The sequence below is a fragment of the Pezoporus wallicus genome, unplaced genomic scaffold (genome assembly GCF_028554395.1).
Source record: "Pezoporus wallicus isolate ANWC-B61680 ecotype Strahan unplaced genomic scaffold, APGP_CSIRO_Pwel_v1 contig_5552, whole genome shotgun sequence".
NCBI classification, from domain to species: domain Eukaryota; kingdom Metazoa; phylum Chordata; class Aves; order Psittaciformes; family Psittacidae; genus Pezoporus; species Pezoporus wallicus.
The window spans coordinates 5728590-5749072 of NW_026640754.1; the positions used below are offsets into that span (position 1 = coordinate 5728590).

At 36.1% G+C, this 20483-nt stretch overlaps 1 protein-coding gene across 1 annotated transcript in view; it reads right to left on the bottom strand.

Moving 5' to 3' along the window:
• Positions 1–20483, bottom strand: part of TENM3 (teneurin transmembrane protein 3) — an 830895-nt gene that overhangs the window by 446503 nt on the left and 363909 nt on the right. Inside the window, exon 3 of the mRNA XM_057420267.1 lies at positions 16482–16533. The gene's annotated coding sequence lies outside the window, so the exon portion shown is untranslated. The remainder of the gene's footprint in view (positions 1–16481; positions 16534–20483) is intronic.

The following is a 20483-nucleotide window of genomic DNA, read 5'->3' on the forward strand; positions in this document are numbered from 1 at the left end:
TAATATAATTCGGTAGGTATGTGAACTTTTAACTTATGTTAACTCAATTTCCTCATGCTTTCATTTACCATTTGTTGGGGACATTACAGTGATTAGCCAAAGCCCTTCCAGCTCTTAATGTTATCAATAAATTCTGATTTAAATTGACTGTCACTTTCTTGCTATAATAAAGTAGGTATTTGACATCTCGGAAGGAACCAGACTACTGTCTATTACATTTTCCTTGAAGAACATTTTTCTAGTTCCACAAAATCAACAACAGTACAGGTATACTAAAGATTGCAATGAGTAGCTACAGCAGGCAGGTGGGCTGGACAAGGACATGCTTAGATAGTTTTACAATTTTGATTCTTTAGTGAATTAAAATGATGCTGCGTGCCTTTTGTTTGACAAGCTAAATATCACTATATTCATATTTAATTGTTTTGTTGCCAAGTTATTAGTAGTGTCTGAACTCCCTGAGAAAAAACAAAATATCCAGCTTGTCAGCAATCCACTGTGCTGAGATACAAATGCAACAGCAGTGTTCTTTTTCTGTTAAGTTCAAAGATTAGTGTGGGCCAAGTGCCTTGAAAGCCAATCTGCTAAACTGCAAAATGGCACACTAAGAATTCTGCAAATTTATGTATAAAAATTCTCTGAAGGCTTTTCTATTTTTTCTTTTTCCTTTTTTTTTTTTTTTTTCCCCTCGATTCAAGATATTCTAAGATACATTCTTAACTTATTTGGTCAAGTAGAGATCAGGAATGACATATGGGTAGAAAAAGAGGAGATTAATAGCCCTAGTCTCTCAGTTCCTTATAATACTCTATATTCACATCACAGACATGTATCTTGCAAATATCTGTATTTTGCCATTATGGCCTACACACTGCTCAAAATGTGTAGGCAAATAATAGTGTGCTAGACTAACTTCTTTTGGAGAACAAATTCTGCCTTCACATGAACTCTGAATACTGTTGTGGGTTTGTTTTTTTTTTCCCCACTATGGCATTTTTTTTCTCTCTGTTTTGGCTCCTTCTCTCTACACTTCCTTAGCTCCAGCACGCCTAGCTTCAGATATATCAGGTTTTCCCCCACATTTCATCACTTTTGGCCTTCTTAATTCATCCCTGATTATTTTCCAAGACAGCACATTTTGAAAAGTGACAGTTTGCTGCTCGTTCTTCCAAGTAACTAGATGTGCTTGGTACTGCCAACTTCACATTTCCTAAGTCTTTTGCTCTGGGTTCCCCATGGATTCAGATGAAGAACATAGCTCTTCCCTGCAACAAATCATTCCTCTATATTTTATATTGCCTTATTTTTTATATTTCCTTATTTATGTAGATATTAATCAAGAATCACAAAAATAGAAGCCTCCAGTTAAATGTCTGTGTACATGATCAGGTTCATAGGATGCTAGTGTTCTAAAAAAACTGATCTCAGTAGGAAAACTTGAGTGTTAAGCACTTTTCAAATATCAGCTCTGCTCTAAAGGGTTTGAATATGGATTTAGATGCTAAACTCAGGTTGCTATTTCATTTTTAATTTTGCCCTGCCCTAGTTTTACCTCTTAATAATTTTTCTTGAAACAGTACTTTGACTTTGGCAATTTCTGAATCATTCTCCTACAGTGTTCCATTTCCCACTTAAAAAAAAAAAAAAAAAAAAATCCTGCCCTCCACACACACACACGCGCATAAAATTATATTCAGTATTTTTATAGTTCTGGGCTTATTTGTTTTTATGTGAGCCATTTTTCTTTCACGCCAATGCAAAAGAAGCTGCCTTCTGACATCTATCTTCTTTCATTCTTAGCTTCTTCAATAATAAAACTCATAATATTCTTTTTGAATAAAATGTAACAAAAAGAAATGGCCTTGTATTCTTTTTTCCTTTTTCTATAGCATTGCATGATATAGCCCTAAACTGAAGCCAGTATACATCCAAAGATTTTGATGTTAAGTAGCTGAAATCACACAGAATAATTATACAAAGAAGAAAAACACTGTTTTACATTAGACTTGTAAAAAAAATTCACAACATTTACTTAATTTGCATGTACATTTTTGTAATGGTAGACTTTTCTTTGGAAACATACAAGTCTTCTAAATATATGCCTTCTGTATTACTGTAACAGTGCAAAGAAAAATTTGACTCTGTAAATGCTTCAGAATGTTGTATTTAGGTATTAAAGTATTTAGCACAAGAAAGAAGTAAGTAAATAAAGGAGATGTACCTGCAGATGCAAGAAGGGATTGCGCTAATGTAAGCTGGCTGCCCAGCTGGGATTTTTTATTTGTGTTGCAACTTTCATTTTGACAGGACTCTCAGGGGCTCAGAGCATATGTAAAAACATAACTTTTTTTTTTTTTTTACATTAGATGAAATTTTGGATGTGTTAAAGTTTGACTGTGCTCTTTCAACTTTCTTATTGACCTTATTAATTTATTTTATTTATTAAATCTTCTAGGATTAGGCAGAGAGCAGAATTTTCATTTGCTATATATTTTTAAGGGAACTCTGGAAAATCACATTTAAAATTGCTTTGAAATAGAAATCACATTTAAAATTGTTTATTGCATTAATGCAATTAAGCTACTGCTTATTCTCCTTTTCCATTTTTCATTATGGTTAGTCCTGTCATTTCTCTTGTAGGCAGAAATAAATTGGCCTATCAATAAATCCTGTATTTTCATTCGCAGAACATGCACTGCAATGGAAAAGGACTCAGAGTGGTGTTTTGGACCATTAGTAAGTCATCTGTTTAGCCGGGTGGTCCATTTTATCTCCAGCTCTGAGTGTAATTTTCCATAACCTTGCCTACTTTTAAAGGATGAAAATTACCTTTCCTGTAAACCAAGAAAGCAACAGAGTATGTAACATCTGTGAAATTATTCAAAAGAAGTTAGCTCCCTAGAGATATACCTCCTGCAATTTTCCAGGAATCAATGAGAAGAAGATAACAAAAAAGGGATGGGAGGCTTTCTTTTCCTGGAGACCTTGAAGTCTGGAGTCTGCCCAAGAAGACCTTAATAATTGCAGGGATTTGGACTGATTTCTGAAGACAGAGTTTTGATGCAAAGACACCAGCACTGATCAGTGTGGAAGACACAGGATTTACCTTACAATGGGAACTAGGTATGAGGCTTTGGGAAAAAAACAGCCAGCAAGCAAAAAAACCCCGACATAACCTGTAAAGGAAAATGTCATATTTCGGCTTGGATGACATGAAGTCCATGAGTAAATTGTTTGTTACAGAGGAAAGCGCTATTCCTGCACAAGTGAAAACCTGAATTATTTAATCCTAAGAAGCACTAAGTTTTGCACCAATAATGACTCAGCAGCTTTCCTGGTTATATGCAAGCAGGAATACATAATTAGAGTTAGTAAAAACAATAAAGAAAATTAGAACCACGCATGAGATAAGGGATGTGCTTGAAATACTGCTTGCAAACAAATCTGACCTATCTTTCACTGTGAAGACAGTTATCTGAGTATACCTGGCTACTCTACAGCTATTCCTGTATCAAGCAAACTGATAACAGCACTGAACAGCACTATCCCTGCGCTTGTGAACAATGCTGTCAAAGAACTGCCCTTCCCTTTACAGCTTCTAGTGGAGTTTGAACGGGCATGTTTTATATATGTATATATATATATCTATATATATATGAGATACAGTATACACCTTATTAGATATCTTAGGGCAAATCTTTATGATAAATATACCAGAATGAAATTATGTAACACACAATTCTTAAAAGGAGAGTGCAATATACTGTTTAACAATACCAACCTGTCTGTGAACAAGAGGAGAGGGGGAGAACAAGCTCCTTCTTTAGATTATAAAGAATCCAATCTTTTTTCAAAAATTCAAGTAATTTTGTCCTGTCTGCACAATATCTATGACATTGAAAGGGAACTATGATCTATCGGGTTGGTTTTAAGGCAGCTCCAGCTTGTCTTTCAAAAAATGATGGACTTACTATTACAATCCTCTAACGTATTTGTGTGTGTGTTTGGCTTCTGTTATGCTTCCTCTTACCCTCCTGACATTTCAAGAGTTCTCTGCCAGATCTTACAAATGCTCTCCACTAAAAATAACTGCTGACATTTGCAAATGGCATGCACTAATCACATTCAGAATAGGATTTTTTACATGTACTTATTTGTGGTTTATATCTTTTGTAAACCTTGGCTCTGGCTGTTAAAAAAGAATGATGGTGTCAAACACATTCCATAGCTGCATTTAAACAAACATGTTAAGCTATTATAACTGAAGTATTTAGAAACTAATATATTTTTTTTATTTACTTAAATAATCACCTGTCTATCCAGTTTTCAGGAAGTGAAGGCAATGGCAGTCTGCCTCATTATGTGAACAACCCAATCTAAAGGACAGAATCACAAACAGTGACACAAGTGGCTCCTCCTGAAAGATAGCCTTACCTCTCCGTCAAAGGGGAAGAGAGGCTTATAAGCTCATTTTCTGTATTAATCGTTAAAACTTCACCCTAGGGCTTCAGAAACCCCTTGCTTCTGGTTGCTTCACACACTCTGAACTATAACCCTGCTGTGGCAGCTCTGTCCATAACTGGCTGTGGCTCTAAGCAACTGCCACACTCAGAAACTGGGAACTTCCAATTAAACCCAAATTGGTCTCAGCTTGGCTTGGTTTGGGTCTTTTTGTCTAGCAATACCATGGAAAAAAATTTTTTTGTTTGTTTGTTTCTATGGCTTTTAAAGAGTACGGCTGCTTATCAGACACCAGGAGGCTGAGGCTTATGCTCAATATTAACAAAATTCCAGTTGGTTTGCTCCCAGAAGTGGGAATTTTCATTCATTCGCCTGGTGGACCCTGGCCCTTTCTATCAGAGATGTGAACCTTTGCTAGCTGCAGTGCCCCATTTGTACCTTATTTACATGCCATGGAGGAGAAAGAAGGAGTGTTCAAATCACTGGCAAGCTGACTGAACACACTATGCACTTGGTCTGGGATTTTATGGTGGGAGTCCTGAAACTCCCTGCACATCCCTGAAACTCCCAGCCCCTACTTAGTGTTTGGTATAGTAAGTTAATAAACTTCTGACCTGCTATTCAAATCCAAATCTATTTTCAGCTCAGTCTTCTGTATATCTTAATCAATGTTTCAGTTGCAAATATTATAAACAAGATTCATGAATACCATATGTAAAAACTTAAACACTGAAATTAAAAAATCATGAAGAGGTTTCTATAAATGTTTAAACAAATCTGCATATCATTTGGAAAAGAAGAGTTACACGTTTTTTTCCCCTGAAAAGACCTTTTAATTCTCCTTTAATCACAGGATGCAATTCAGAAACCTGAGGTTATATAATCGCACCAAAATTCAGGTAAACAGGGAAGGTATCCAGTGTCATCTGACAGGAAAATTCCTTCACCAGGTAATACAAGGATGACACAAGCTGCCAGATTCTGGTGAGGTAGATCTGGACAGTGATGCAATGAACGGTCTGGTCAAGTAATAACTGATTGTCTCTTTTAGCCCAGAGGGAGAGGCAGTACATGAACTACAGGTTATTGATAAGAAAAATACAAATATTTAGCTCATTACGCTGATTCTTGCATGACTCTGACACTGCTGTGGCATCTGACTGTCTAATACTTTACTGAAACCATATAATTTTCAGTACATGCTAAAAGAGATGCAACCTGATTGATAATGATGATAAAGGTGTTTCCTTCCTTTTTTTTTTTTTAAATAAGTGACTATGGACATGAAAAAAGAATGTCTACATTCATTGCATTCTTCTGATAAAGATTTTCTCTTTACCACATTTAACAAAAAAGAAACCTTACTATTACTTTTTGCCTTAAGTGAATCACAATAGCTCATTCACTGGAAAATACACACCAGTTACCAGCTGAGGTTCTGAAAAGTGAATGGATCGCTACCTTCTCAAAAAGAGATATTTTCCCAGGTGATTCATAAACCTTACACAGCTTCCTCTTCTCTAAATTTAGGATACAGACCTTCTTTCCAAGCTATGCTCCTTTAAGAGAAAAGATACAGCCTGCTCAATCACATAAATAAGATCTCATTGCCGTCTGTTATTTGAAAGTGTTAAGAACTATCACAAAAAAAAAAAAAAAAAAAATCTGTCACAAAGAGTTAAACTGGAGGTGAAAATTTTTATGTAGTCTGGAACATAAGAAATATAATTCCGTTTTTGTATTGTCTGTTCTGTACCAACAAAGTTTCATATAAACATAGCTAAAATGCAAAGTGCTTTCAGTTGAGTTCAGACTGGAAGAATCTTCTTGATGGAGCTTATCTCAAAATCATTTGAAGTCCAAAGCGTCTATGCAAAACCATTAATCTCAGAATGTGTCTAAACACTATCCTGGAGACAGGCTGCAATTTACAGTTCTCTGTGACAGGCAAATCACTGGTGGAGCCCTGTCATTTAACCCCAATGATTTCTTCCATACGCATGGAGAGAAAGGTTTTCATACTGCCCTGTCATAGAAGGTCTACGGAATATGTCAACACTGTATAACTTTACATAAAAATTAAATCAATGTGCAGGCATTTCAGCAATGAAAAAAGATCAGCAAGGTGGGCTTTCAGATCAGTGTCATTGATAAAAACTTGCTACGTAAAGTACAATGAGAGCTTTTGCATTTTTAGGAAAATATATGGGAAAAATATATTTTTCTTATGCATCAGGTTTTTGCTTTACATACTTTAAATGTAAGATGGAGCTCTCCAGTTTTATACAAGCCCACAATATGGTTTCAATGTCCAGTTACCTAATGGTAACTTGTTTGCTAGCAGTAGAGGACACCAGAGTAATGGTCATACTTATCTGCCAAACAGACACAAATCTCGTCAAAATTTTGAAGGTCCCAGCTGGCTAAGATTTGTATGATACTTATTTAAAGAGGACACTCTCATTGAATTTGCAGTATAAGTGCCTCTATATTTAATATGTGTTTCATTGTCACAAATCAAATTCTATGTAACCCGTCTTATAGTTTTAAGGTATTTCCCACACATTTTCTATGCAGTTTCTTCAATTGCTTTCATAAACATCTATTAATAAACTCTTTAGTAAAACATAATAAGACAAACTGATACTTGTTCAACTTTTTTGCACCTGGTAGATCACATTTTCATTTGGAAAATTTTTTTTCAGGACATGTAACTGAGAAGTCTTATTATACACCTGCCATCATTGCAACTCTTTCGGTGCAGTGATTTCTGTGCACAGTCAACTCAACTTTGATTATCAACACATCAACATACTCCAGCTCTGAGCATTCCCTTGTGAAAAAGCACTTTACTGAACTCTGACAGGGAATGTATTGATTCACTGATCTGGACAAATGCCCATTAGGTCCAGGGCCTCTAAATTCTTTTAATTTTGGTTCTGTAGCCTGTAACTCTTGAGTTCTATCTTTCCATTTTCCACAGCTTCAGGTTTTCTGTGTGCATGATATTCCCCACCTTAACCTTAAATTATTCTGTCCTTCTGCTGTTCACTGACAATCTCTGAGGCTTGGGCTTTATTCTCCTTCAGGGTTCATTCTTCTTCTAAATACTCATCATCCATTGCATTCTATAAAGAGAGTTCCCAGCAGTAGTTTTTAAAATAAAAGATAAAATGTTCAGTATCTGAACATTTAAGGCTGTAGTGCCAGTACCTGGAATGCCTCCTGTTGACAACGATGGTTATCACTGGGGGCAACTGAAATCTGTTCATTCTGAACTATCTTCAGGAATCAGCCTTATCTGATTGTTCTTTCAGATCAAAAGAAATAGAAAGACAAAGTAAGCTGTGCATATTCTTTCACCCTGCACTTTGTTGTTAAAAAAGGAGGAATCCCACTAGGACCCATAAACCACTTTTAGATATCACTAATCTTTGCTATGGATTTCTATTTTTTCCATTTATTGCCAGCTGACTTATTAGATTTTGGTATTTTAATGACATAGCACAGCACCATTAGGAATTATTGTGAAAAACATATAACAAAATCTAGATAGACAAAAGAGCATTTATTGCTCGAAGGGAAATGACATGTAATTCTCAGCATTTACAACTGAGATTAGACCTTTTTTTACACATGGATATGTACTCGGTAATAGGAATACTTGTGAAGTCTCCAAAATCACACCTGGAGTCCCTGGACTCAGGCACAGTTATCATATCTTCTTGATGTTTGTGGAAGGTAGCTTGCATTGCCTCTTACATCTGGTTCGGTCTCAGTGACTAATTATGCAACTACTTTTATCAGCTGTGTAACGAGCAGACTAAAGGAATACAATCCTTCCCTTTTTAAGTTATTTTTATTTATTTTTTAAAACAGCATCGTTAACATTGCTGCTGACAAAACAGATGTCAAATAGTACATATCACAGTTTCAATGGAAAAAAACAAATTGGAATTGGACTGTGTATGGTACACCCCAGGACTCACATTCAGCTTCCCATGTGCAACTTTTGGACACTTCCCCAAAACTCCGTAGGACCCTCTTAGGTTCCCTACTTTCATATAAAACAGCATTACCCATGTGATTGATAACAACTGAATAAACGAATCATGTATTTAACACTTTTACAGTCTCTGATACAGCTATTATTAAGTGAATCAAAATTTTATCATGGGGCCTGTATCTTACCTCCATTTTCTTACATGTGGATTACAGTTCTTGGGAAGTCAATGTATAACCAACCAGTTCCCCATTTTGTAATGAATTTCACCTTGCTCATTGACTTGCATCATTCAACTGGTCTGTCCTTGTTTTGTTTTTTCCCCATTAAAGACAGTTAGGTCAACAACCATCTTACTGACACCCACAAATCTTCCATTCACTTTTCTGCTTGTCTTACTACAATGTTAAAATGAGTTTTATAAACAACATAATTTGTGTAGTAGCCTCAAGAGTACTGAGGCTGTCTGTGCACAGCTTCTTCTCAGTATTTATCAAATGCTGGAGAAAAGAATGCCATAGAATCATAGAATAGTTTGGGTTGGAAGGGACCTTAAAGATCATTCAGTTCCAACCCCTTTGCCATGGGCAGGGACACTTTTCACTAGGCCAGGTTGCTCAAAGACCCATACATCTTGGCCTTGAACACTTCCCAGGGATGGGGCATCCACAGCTTCTCTGGGCAACCTGCTCCTGTACATCACCACCCTCACAGTAAAAACTTCTTCCTAATATTTAGTCTAAATCTACCCTCTTTTAGTTTAAAGCTATTATCCCTTGTCCTGTCACTACATGTCCTACATGCACTACAGTCACTCTTCTGCTTTCTTGAAGGCTTCTTCTAGGTACTGGAAGGCTGCTCTAAGGTCTCCCAGAACCTTCTCTTCTCCAGGTGGAACAACCCCAGCTCTCTCAGCCTGTCTTCATAGGAGAGGGCTAATCATCTTTGTAGCCCTCCTCTGGACTTGCTCCAACAGCTTCATGTCTTTCTTATGTTGGACCAGGGCTTGTGAACATGAGGCTGCTCCTATTTGTCCATAGAGGGCCTCATCTACTTAGCCTTCCTGGTCAGGCAGTCTGAAGTCGACCCTCACTACATGGATGACAACTGAACCTGAGATGAGTTTGCAGTCAACTCAGAAGTGTAGCATACACGTAAATGTCCCTTTTAATTGGTATTAATTGATGGAAATGTCTCAAACCTCTTCAAAACCCCATCAGAGTATACCTGGAGGTCAAATCTCAGTTTCAGAAAACTCCACCTCTTCCTACAGAGATCGTTAAACTACTTCAAACCAGAAAAAACTCAAATGCTGTTTCTTATTCTACACAAAACATGCAGAAATCAAGATTTTTTAAACACAAGGGTAGAATGCTGGGGGAAAAAAAAGAACTAAGTTCTTTTTTTTCTCAGTAAAAATTTTCACTGACAAATTGAATTATACTAGCTTCTGGTTCAGCTTGAAGTACCATCTTCAGGTTTTCTTGATTTCTATGCTTCCTGACTTATCTCCCCCAGGCTATTCAGGTTAGAGAGGTTCAGTAGACTAAATATAAAAATCACAGTACAAAATCTATCACAAATTAGCCTTAAAAAGTAGTTCAAAGAACCATAACAAACCACAAGAAAGGGTTTTTAGCCTATTGAAGGAAAATAACAAAATGCTTTTTAAAACAATATTTCAGTGGTTCAAAAATAATTGAGCATCTCAAAATAACAGGGCTGCAATACTTCTGGAAACTCAAAGCATCAGCTGGACTACTTTTATACATGTTATTCCTACGCTGCAAAGGTGAAACTGACTGCCAACATCATTTAACATTTCGTTTAAGAAACCACCAAAATGTTCATTATTTTTCCTTCTTTTTTTTCGTTTACTTCTTTTTGGCATGCAAGTGATAAACAGTATGAGCAAGAGAGAATGAAAAACTTGTTAAAGTCCCTGCTTTTTTTAATCTAATGCACTACTCAAAACACCCACACTCCAATTAGTTCAGCTGTATTCATAATATCTGAGAAAACCCAGCTTCTATTTCATTGCAAATATTTTTCCTGAAAAAAGAACTTGGTTTTCTACATGGAAAGCAAAAGATTACTATTCTAGTCTACAGAAAGTATAAATTTTTTTACTGACCAGCAATGACAATATCTTCTAGAATTTATCACCTGGGATACTTAGTCTCTCATCCTGGACTGAACAACGCCTCTGTAAATATCAACAATCTGTAGAAATAAAAGTAAATTTTGCCAAAGATTAAAGGGTCCTAACAGGCAGTACTGAAACTCCTGGATTATACCAGTGTACAGTTGTACCTAGGCACAATGTTCTTCTCATTGCTCAGTACTCTGAAAGGGAATCCACAATTTTCTCTGTTTTCTCTGCAAATGGTCTAAAGGAGAATCCTACCAATAAGGACAGACATGGTTTTTATGGAAAAAGGCAAGTTTTCATTTTTTCATGAAAAAAAAAATTAATAAAAAAATATAAAATCACAGAATCACATCTATGCCACATCTACAACATATGTATTTCCCTCAACACTTCATACTGAGTCAGTTGATGACCTGTATGCATTGGGTCAGCCCTGCCCTGATGAAACAGAGCACAAACTCTATAGCTATATATATCTATATATAAGCTCTACAGTCTATTGCTTGTGGCTATGCTAGCAGGTTGTGCTGAGGCTCAAGAGTAAGGACTAGTTTCCCCTTTCTGCTGGAATCCCAAGAGGTTCAGGATGTTGCTCATGTGGCAAAACAGGAATGTGTTCCAGGAGTCACTTTCCATCTCATACTATGTGAGCTTCACAAAGGAGGCATCTCTTCACTTTATTCTGCTATTAAACAGGGTATGTTGCATATGTTCAGAAACTGCTTAATAGTCTGACAAACCTGAGCTCATTACTGACCAAATGGCTCTGGCCACTTCAGATTAAAAGTATCATGTTGATTGTGATGAAAACTGACTCAAATTTAACAGCTTTAATATCTTCATTGGCTTGAGAGGTCGAATTAATAAATTAATAGATCTCCAGGAGAGTTTTGGAACAGGGGCTGTACAATAGGGCCTGTACTGGGGGTACACCAAATTCCTGATGATTAAGAACCTTGGAGACAGAGAAATTTCCTTTTACAAGCATAGCAGAAAGTTGTGGAATTTTACCAGGAGAGGAGAATCTTGGCCCTAATCCATCCTTCCAGAACTACTTACACAAAGCCCTAGGGTAAATAACGATCCTTCCTCCTTATGCCATTCTGCGGCTGGTCTTTACAGTTACTGCTCAGAAGCAAGTTACATGGTTTTGAGAAGGACCTAGAAACAGAAATTTTTCCACTTTCAAGGAAACAATTTTCTAAAGACAGGAACTAGCACCATCACTAATACTGTCCTTGGATTTTGAATGGGAGGAGTGAGAAGTAGTCTATACAGAAGGGGAACTAATTCAGGCCTGTGACTCCCAGACTAACAACTTGCAGCTCAGCGTTTCAGATGGGGACATCAGCTTTCAGGGCAAAGAAGCTTTCAAATTCATCTTTGCCAATGCTTACTGGTAGCTCAGATACTGATGTTTTTTGCCTTTTTTTTTTGTTTTTTTTTTTGTGTTTTTTTTTGAGAAATCACTTCTCAGGTTTAAAACTTACATGCCAAACAGTGCAGTTTTGTGTAAGAGGCTCAAAATATCTGAAAATATAAGAACATCTATCCAATAATGCAGGTCTCTGTAACTGACTGAGTACAATACCTTTACATTCTACTGAGAACAACTTGAAAAAAAATATTTCCACTAGCTTGTCTCTCTACAGTTCATACGTACAGGCAGCTTGGCAAAGATAGCAATGAGGAGGAATCACAGCATTTAAAGAGTAATCACAGAGATGCCTAGCTGTAAAAAAACCCTCCTAACCCCAACAAAACTAAAAAATAAAACGTGTTGTACGAAGGAGATGGGTCTACTATTAGCTGGGAATTCAGCTCCAATTCTTGTATCAACAATATGAGGACTCAAGACGCTGTGACACATTTAGTGCATAAACAGAGTCAAGGTACAACAGGAGACACTAAGTCACTGTAATTCCTACTTATTAAATGAAAAATTCCATGGATGTCCAAAAATATATACAACACAGTGGAAGCCATAAGTGCTTTGTGTTGGGGTGAAAACATTGCGGTCTTACTGACACCCAACACTTCCATGGATTGTTAGGGAAAGAAAAGAAAAAAACAAAAGAAAAAAGGTTGTGACAATAATAATTTCTGCAACAAAACTGTATCATCTAGATATCTATTAAATATAGAAACCTCTACTAAAATATCAACCTTTTACACAGTGTACAACACCATTTGACTGTCACGAATGGAAATTGAATCAAAAGGCTAACATTTAAGCCAGAAAAGAGAAGTTGAAAATAAATGATCATAAAAAAATATAATAGTAAAATTTAAATTACTTTCATCTACTATCAAAATTAATAAGTTTTGTACAGGGGTATTGATTTTAGATTTTGTTTACATTAGTAAATAGTCATAAGATAATAATCTGGAAGGACACACATTTAAAAAGTATTTTAAAATTGCTTTCAATACAGACCTTCTTGACACCAGGATTATTAATTATTATTTTTATTATTATTACTTTTGTAATAGATATAGTTGAGATCTACTGAGGATTTAAGCTGTTAAAAACTTGACAACTGTAGGTTCACAGACCTACTGACAACAACATGACAGGGCTTACTCGGTAAATGAAACGGGCCTGGAAGTCATTATGGGAAGTACCAAAAAAGCCGAAGAAGAACCAGATGCATCATTACAGGACTCCTCCTGCACCACCAGCAGGAGTACAGACTGCTTGGTTGCATCTTTCAGGACACACACTGTTTGAATAGTGTACCAACCTTGGGAGTCATTTGAAAATGCTGCCTATTCGTGGCTTTGGGCATACTGATGTAGAAGAACAGAGGAGTTCAATTAACTGATTGCATTACAAAAAACACAGACCAGAATAAGCTGTTTTTTTGATAATGAAAGTACAATCCACCTTCCACACGCATATCTGTAAGATCACGTATGTGAGCATTTACTTAGCACAACATGCCAATCAGATGGAAGATCCAGAGGTACATTCAGAGATCATAAAGAATTTTAAATATTAGCTTTTGGAAATAAATGCCAAGTGTACTTAGTATTAAGATGTATGACTGTATGAAGAATAATAAGAACTCGAAAGATCTGTGCCTGTATTCATTGATCTTGGTTTTTGCTGTCCCCATGTGCACTGAATTGTTCCCTTTACTAAAAAGAATTTGAGTACAGTAAGGTTCAGGTGAATTAGTGGAAACTGCAGTAATGGAAATTTAAATTTGTAAAATCAAACTGATAGAATTACTAGCTTCCTTTAGCCTGTAATGGGCAAATGGGCAATGGAAGATAACATTTTACATTGATTAGTTTTACAAGCACACACTAGTTTCAGCTCGTAAGTCTTATTCAGGGTGTCCTGGGTTCAGCAGTAGCAGTCTTTTTTCTCTTTAGCAGCGCTGCTCCCAGGCTGAAATTCAAAAACACAGCACTGCACCAGCTCTGTGTTAGGGATACATATGTGTTTCTACATAAAAGCATATCCAAACAGCAGCAGGTGCAGATATTAAAAAAACAGGCTTTCAGTTTTTCCCTCATAGGGACACTACAGACACATATTCATGTCGGCTATTTTAGTTTAAATGCTTAGTTGAAGGTAAAAGAGAAGCACATTTCAAATAGCTGAAAAGAATTTGAAAAACTGCCCCTCTGCCCCAAGTCTGACATGTTCCTACATCTCTCTTGAAGTGGAAAACAGGCTAAAATAGAAAAGAAGTAGCAACAGTTTATTTCAGTAGCTAGACTTTGCCTATGTATATGTGTTGCAACAAATTGTCAACATATAAATATTGTCAAGTACATAGCTGAATACCAAAATTATATGCAAAATCTAGAATAAATTATATAATATCTACAATTCCATATAGGTATTTTTGTATTATAAAATGAACATAATATAATCTAATAGTTTTCAGTAACAAACCACATTTGATTAAAACCAAAATAAATATAAGAACATATCTGTAAATGTATTTAAAACTATCTATCTGTATAAATGGTAATCTGGACATTTCTACTGCTTATTTCTCTTATGCACATAATGAGTGCAAAGTAAGATTAACTTCTTTGATTTTGCTAGGAAAATCACATCCAGAACCTACAAAGCTTTGTCATTAAAAGCTGCTATACCTACCAATGCAAGTCCTAAGCTATGTCCTGAAAATAAACCAACAAAGATGATTAAGACTGCATAGAGGAAGTACATGGAAATTTTTCATTCCTCCCAGAACTCAATTTTGGTATTAATTAAGTAAGCCTTAAACTAAAATAAAGACAATAATTTAAATATAGATCTTTATTATCCCCTGCAGGAGACAAGTTATAGTGCTGGAGAGGGCTACTGAAAAAGGACATAGTGCTCAGTTGTGTTGTATGCAACATTAGAACTGCAAATATCTTTTTAAGGCAACATTTCTTACTCTCCCAGTTTCATGAGTGAGAAACCCTACCCCTCCTTACTTACACTGTTCCTTTGTTAGAGCCAAGAAAAAAGGAAAAGTATTACTCAGCAATTACAGAACACATTTAAATTAAATATGACAACACAGCTAGGAAATGAGAAAGGGATAAAAGCTGGTAAAAAAGTCTCATAATGAATACTGTAGTTCTGATGACTGATACAATATCTAAAGACTTTTCCAGGTTATTGAGATATTTATTCTTTTACACACAGAGAGAGCAAGTGAGAACGGCTGGGGGGAGGGGGGTTAGAAGAATCTGTGGTCTGTAAATGATCAGCACAGAAAATAAATTATGGTCAAGTAACTGAACTTTTTTGATGTGTAAATTGAATCATTCCCACACGCTGGTGTTTTATAATTAAAAGACCCTTTTCACTGTGGGAAATTTTACTGAATTTTGTATTAAAAGAAGAAACAAACCATCAATCAGGAGGAGGTAGGGGAACTCAAAGAGCTCAACCTATTAAACTTGAAGAGTGTAGTCGAATTCTGAATTACTTGCTCTAGGAAACTGTAGTTCTTTTAAGGCAGGATACTGTACAAACATTAATGAGCAGAATGTGTATCTGATAGCTGTTCTAAAATCTTTTGTAGTCATACAGAAGAACACGCTTTCCATTTGGTGTCACAAGATGCAGAATATGGTCTTAAATGAACCCTTTTTATGAGGTTCACGAGCTTTAAATTACTTGACTTTGGTTACCAGTGAGAAAAATCACTAAGCTAAAACCAAAGGGAAAATAAACCCAAATCCAGGTACTTGTTCAATTCAGTACAGTCACTAAGGAAGTACTGATCAGACAGATTCAGATTTGCTCACAGTCAGACTGCTGCCAAATACAAACAATTCCGAGGGGGCACCAACAGAGTTCTGGTACCTTTCATGCTTTCAGCTGAGTTGGGGTTATAGCAAATGACACTTGCAAATTATTAACCTAAGGAGAGGCATCATAAAAAAAATCACAATATGGCAGACATAGGCAATAGTAGTTTCCTGTGGAGACCTGATAAGTCTCACAGAGATTTAATAGTTCATTTTGAGAATTTCATTATTTATTCAATTATGTTCTATTCTTGTGTAACTCCCAAGTTTGGTAATAGGGTAGAGAATTTACCAACTTGGATCTTCCTTCTCAAACAAAACACTCGCATCTGTTAATGTTAGCGCTACATGAATTTATCCCATTTTAAATTTTGACCTACGCTGTTATTGCAACAACAGTAAATTAGATACAGCAGCATCAATTATTAATAATGGGTAAGTCAGTAGAACACTGTATACTGAGCACATACTAGCCTATTGTAATTTTGTAGTTTTCTCTATTCTGTCAGTTAGACAACTGCATGTCATGTAAAAAGTACCAATGAAACATACAGGTCCCACTGGAGCTTGAGGCTGTGGGATGTTTCATCTTACCTTCAGCTTCCTATATGGAGTTATGCTGGTGGGTCTCTGATGATCCAGGAACCTGCAGTGAGAACGAATTATGAAGAATTTAATCATCAGGCATATTTTTTTAAATACTTAATTATTATTACAAAATATACAAGAACTTCAAAAAATCTAAACATTGGATGATAATTTATTTTTTTCTCTACCATTATTTTCCTCTTTGCATTGTGATATACAGTGTGTTCATAAACTGTATATCTTTCATAAAATATAAAACAGATGCAGATTATCTATAATAAAATACTTATTATAGCTGCTGCTGGACTGACATGTTACTAAACTGTAAAATGCTATTTTATTTCTTTAAACCGTATGGAGGTGTTGATTATTTGTTGAATACCAAATGTAGAAATGGCATTTTGGAGATGCATGTTCATTGCACCTCATTTACTTTCACGTCTGGTTCCTTCAGGACACACATGAAAATGTTCTTTCCTTTCTGTTCCTGTGGAAAAACTGATCATGTGTCCTGAGAATTTAATACAAATTGCAGGAGAAAGGTCTTCCTAGCTTTAGCACAGATGATAGGAATTCTCAACCGCAACTTAACAATTTTGTTGATATATGCACCAGCAAATATATTATAAATCCCCCACCACAGCTTTGCAAAGCCAACGAATCCAACAGTAATAAACATAAAACATATGGAAAAGATCATGATTATTTTTTAAAGAAAACTAAACCTAATGACACTAAGAATATACACAAAGAGCTATTTTCAGACAGTATTTTTTATAAATGTTACCAACTTACAATGTTCTGAAGTTAACTATAAAATGATTTTCTGTTTTAATAATCAGGAATTCGGGAGTTTCTCACACATAAAGACTGAACATTAATAAATTAAATAGATACATGGAATAAAGCCCTTGACAATAACACCAGTATCTGAAAATCGTGTTTCATTCTTATCTTTTTTACATTCCAATTACGCTCACGTTTTACTGTCTGCCAAAAAGGGAAGGAAAAAAAAAGTACAGTATGTCCTGAACTGCACAACAGTTTTTGTTTCTAGAACTCCTCTTCAAACAAAAATCCAAACAGCCTACACAATTTTCCACTGAGCCTTTAATAATGCTGCAATTTTGCATGTGATAACAACTTAACAATAATGGATCAAATACAAAAAAAAAAGCACACTTCACTTCCCACATTTATGTAAATACTTTTTCCCCATGACAATTTTTTTTTTTTTCATTTCACTATGCTTTCAGTATTTTACAAATGTAGGGTGAAGAAGCATTTGATCAGCATTTTTTTTTTTTTATTTCAAGAAAAAATAGGTGAAGTGTAAAAGCTCAGCATTTTCTGGGATTTTTTTCTTTCTAAATGGTAGGATAGAGTTAATTTTCTTCACAGTAGCTAGTATGGGGCTCTGTTCTCGATTTGTGACCAAACCATAGTTGATAACACAGTGATGTTTTAGGTGTTGCTGAGCAGTACTTATGCAGCATCATGTTTTTTTCTGCTTTCCACACTGCCCCACAAGTGACTGAGTGCATAAGGAGCTGAGCGATGACAGCTGACCTCAGCTGACCAAAGGGATATCCCACACCATAGGAGGTTGTGCTCAGCAATTAAAGGAGGAGGGGGAATGAGAGGATGTTCAGAGTTACAGTGTTTGTCTTCCTAGATAAGTTATGCATGATGAAACCCATTTTCCTGGAAACGGCTAAGTATCTACCTACTGATGGGAAGTAGTGAACCGGTTCCTTATTTTGCTTTGCTCAAGCACACAGTTTCTGCTTTATCTGTTAAACTGTCTTTACCTCAACCCATGAGTTTCCTCACTTTTACCCTTCTGATTCTCTTTCCCACCACACCTGGGGCAGTAAGCAAGGGGCTGGGTGGGGCCTGGCTGCCTACTGGGCACAGCAACCAGCAAAATAATTCTTAATATTGTCTTCAAACTTGTGACAGGCAGAGATTAAGGAACAGGATAACCATCCTATTTTTAGCTTCTGAGGAAAACTGAGTGCATGTTAGATTAGATCATGATACTGATTGGCTCTACAGTTTTAAATACATTCCATATTTTATTAAATTTTTGAAATATCTTTTATATTTATATATATAATAAAATGAACACATAGCTTGACAGTGCAGTCAATATAAACATGAAAGAAGCTTAAATACTAAAATACCATTGTAGCAGTATGGTGCAAGATACTGGAAAACCAAAGGTTCAGTATTAAAAATCCTCTAATGTATGGTGACCAGTTACCAAATCATTTATTCACACCATTTGAGAACCTATGTGCTTTTTATAAACAAGCATAAAACCAAATACAAGCCCCCCTCATTTGTGCCTAATTTCCTAATGTCTAAGCATCACTATTTTTGTCATCAGTATATGTGCACCATAGATCTCTGTATAGTCTGCTTCAGAAATTCTGAAGCCCAGACAGCAAAGAAGCTTGAAGGTAAACTTGAAAATGTTAATGTGTACAGATCTATGGCAACAAGCTTAAAATTCATACTTATGTTTTCTATATGCAGAATCAGTTGCAGGAATTTAATCTTTCACCTCTGGAGGGTCAGCTAATGAGCAATGACTTCACAACTGTCAATAATAGATATTTAAATTCAAGAAAAAGGAACCCTGCTCTCTTGTAACTCTGCTCTCTTCAATATTTCCTATTTTTAAATTTAGGTGACCCTGTGCTCAAAATTCTTCCCTTCATGATTTCAATTCTTAGGTGCCTAACTGTCCTGATTCACTTCACTCGTATTTCTGAATATATTCTTAGCATTGCACACTTGAAAGTCAAGCTTGACGACACTCACTGCCAACATATTTAACTCCCTTTGATGCTCTGATCTTCATTTACTGAAGCATGATCAAAGAGTGCTGCCGTCAGAAACTCAGGAAGGAAAACTGAAAATAGCAGCCAGTTAAGGTCTAACAAATAGCAATGGAGGATCATCCGTGATCAGGTCCTTCTGAGGTGCTCAGGTATAGAATCATTCAGTTTCACTGGAATCAGTCAGATTTATCAGTCTGCTGGTTTTAATGGGAAATGTACTATTTAGCAGAGGAGTTCTGATCAGTCATTTGAAACTTCAAAAACTGGACTCTTAATCTATAGTAGTTCAGCTCATGCACAGACTCTCCCAACAGACCTGGGACAAGAATCCCCGCATCTGCCGTGTCAGAAAAGGAAGTGGAAGTTACTATTATCGGAATGTGTAGCTGCCAATCTTCAAGAAAATTAAAATTTCATCTAAATGTTCCTAACTAGCTTCTAGAAGTAGACAACTGGAGGTTATATACCATGACCCTAGTACAGACAAAAGGACAGCAATACAGTTGCCTGGACTCACCTGCCCTTCCAGGAGGCAGCAGGTCTCCCACAGGTCCTAATCCTCATGGGACAGGACATATATGGCTGCGCAATGGCATCAGGTTTTGCAATCCATCAGAGGCAGTGATTCTTGCTTAACACCCACACAAAGTCAGTGGAATATTTATTATACGTACTCAGATAGAACCTTTCATCCCACAGAAAAAATGCAAAATAAAAGAGATGGTACACCATCAATGCTATTTTATGTATAAGCGATTCAGAAAAGCTCATAAAACTTTACTGCTGCCTGCCAGATAAAACAGTGAAATGATCCAGCACATCTATTTCTTTGACTATCAACTTCAAAGGTCTTAACTTGGAACTTGAGTGATTATATTGCTATGTTAACATCTATGAGACACCACACGTTGATTTGAGCTGGGGAAGAATACATTGCACACCTGAAAATTAGTTTTCACTTTCAGGATACTGAACTGGAACTTCATCTCCACTCAGTTGCATGTGGAGATGGTAAAAATGGGTAGTGAGTTTTTCCATACATTCTCTCTCCAACTTTGTTGGTAAGGACTCTTGAAACCCCTAAGTAAGAATGACTTAAGTGTTTGTAAATCAAGAAGGAGCTAACATAAGGTAGAGCTGATGCTGTTATTTAACAAAC